General features: G+C 36.6%; 1 non-coding gene across 1 annotated transcript; it reads left to right on the top strand.

The window, feature by feature from the left end:
• The first annotated feature begins 1,024 nt into the window (after positions 1–1,024).
• On the top strand, positions 1,025–1,131 carry LOC128292147 (small nucleolar RNA R71). The gene has a single exon (XR_008282132.1). It is a non-coding gene; the product is annotated as a small nucleolar RNA R71 (small nucleolar RNA).
• Positions 1,132–2,219: the final 1,088 nt, after the last annotated feature.

The following is a 2,219-nucleotide window of genomic DNA, read 5'->3' as shown; positions in this document are numbered from 1 at the left end:
ATTTTTTAAACGCTCCCTTAAAAATTTCTTTGCGTTTGGCATTTGTGGCAGAGCTTCAATAAATGGTAAGTTAATATCTAATTTTTTAAAGATTTTAAGGAATTTACCGAATTGTTCATCTGAGCGGTCTTTCCTTGTCGCATTGGGGTATGGCACACGAGGTTTATATTCGACAGTCATTGGTTTATTTTTATTATAATCTACCTCACCTTGACCTTTGCTTACCACAGTTTCTTGCCTCGGTTCTGGTCTAGGCTCAACGACTCCTTCTTTATCTTGAATATTAATTGCGTTGAGCTGTTCCCTTAGGCTGGGTTCAATATTACTTGGCAAGCTACCTTGTGGCTGTTCGGAGATTAGTTTGGAGAGCTGGCCTATCTGGGTTTGAAGCCCTTGGATCGACACTTGTTAATATTTAAGTGTTGTCTCAGTGTTCTGAAAACTAGTTTTTGACACCGAAATAAACTTTGAGAGTATCTCTTCAAGGTTTGGCTTCTTTTCCTGTTGGTAAGGTGGTTGTTGGTAGCTTGGAGGATGTTGTGATCTTTTATTTCCTTGACCGCCCCACGAGAAATTTGGGTGGTTCCTCCAACCTGCATTATAAGTGTTACTATATGGATTGTTTTGAGGTCGAGGATTATTACCCATGTAATTTAATGGCTCGTTATCCATGCTGTAAAAATAAGGTTGGTATTCCGAATGGTTTGTTCCACTTCCACTTGCTTCACACTGCATTACTAGGTGAACCTGTGAAGAACTAAGAAAACCATCAATTTTCTTATTCAAAAGCTCTATCTGATTAAAGAGCATGGTGACTGAATCGACGTTATAAACGTCGGCTATTTTCGTTGGCTTTGTCCTCATGACTTGCCACTGATAGTTATTCAGTGACATCTCTTCTATAAACTCATAGGCATCTTTCGGTGTTTTGTTGTTGATGGTTCCGCCAGCAGCTGCGTCAACCATTTGCCGAGTCGAAGGATTCAGACCATTGTGAAATGTTTGTACTTGGAGACAAAGCGGTAAACCATGGTGGGGGCATCTTCTCAAAAGGTCATTGTATCTCTCCCATGCATCATAGAGTGTTTCTAAATCCATCTGCAGAAAATAAGAGATATCATTGCGTAATTTAGCTGTTTTAGCTGGAGAAAAATATTTTAGTAAAAATTTTTCGGTCATTTGTTCCCAAGTTGTAATTGACCCTCGTGGTGACGAGTTCAACCATTGTTTAGCTTTGTTCCTCAATGAAAAGGGAAACAACCGAATACAAATGGCATTATCATAAATGCCATTGATTTTAAATGTATTGCATAGTTCTAAAAAGTTGGCTAAATGAGCGTTGGGATCCTCATCCTGCAAACCATCAAACTAAACAAATTCCTGTATCATTTGAATAGTGTTAGGTTTTAATTCAAAAGTATTTGCAGTTACAACAGTTGTAACTATGCTTGATTTAGTTCCTGTTAAAAAGGGTTTAGCATAATCATACATTGTGCGTGAAGTAGGATTTTGATTAACCGTAGCTGCAGGAGGTAGCTGATTGCCTTGGTTTTTAGCCATCTCTTCGATTGGGGGTTTATTATCATCTTCTTGCTCGTTCTCCATGTATCTTAAGCTTAGCTTTATTTCTCTTTGGTTTCTACGTACTGTGCGATCGATTTCTTCGTCAAAAAGTAATGGTCCCGACGGGTTTCTTCTAGTCATAAACTATGAAAACCTGCTAAGAGAAGGAAAAAGTAAGTTAATAAATAATAATTAAATTAAATTAAATTGTAAGAAAAATAAATGGATAAAGTAATAAAAATTAAGCGTTCCTAATATCTTAGTTCCCCAGCAATGACGCCAAAAATTTGATCGCGTTATTTCGTGATATGTTTTAAATATTTAAAATTAATCATTCTTGAAACTAACTATTATCGCGATGTAGGCAAGTGTACCTATCGAACAGTAGTATAGTTTTAGCAAGACCGGATTGTCGAAACCAATGGAACTAAAAGTACTACTAATGACTGTCTTTTTATTATCTAGCATTAGAATAATGGGGTTTTGCTTTAATTAACTAATTATCTAAACTAAGAACTCACAGAGAAATGAATTGGGGAATTGCTTTTGGGAAAATCGATTGAATGAAGACAATACCTAAGGAAAAATCCACCTAGACTTTACTTGTTATTTTGGCTCCGAATCGGACGATTTATTCATTCAACTTGTTCCTTGGA

The sequence above is a fragment of the Gossypium arboreum genome, chromosome 4 (assembly GCF_025698485.1).
Source record: "Gossypium arboreum isolate Shixiya-1 chromosome 4, ASM2569848v2, whole genome shotgun sequence".
NCBI lineage: Eukaryota > Viridiplantae > Streptophyta > Magnoliopsida > Malvales > Malvaceae > Gossypium > Gossypium arboreum.
Note: the sequence above shows the minus strand (reverse complement) of the source record. Positions and strands in the feature narration are given on the sequence as shown.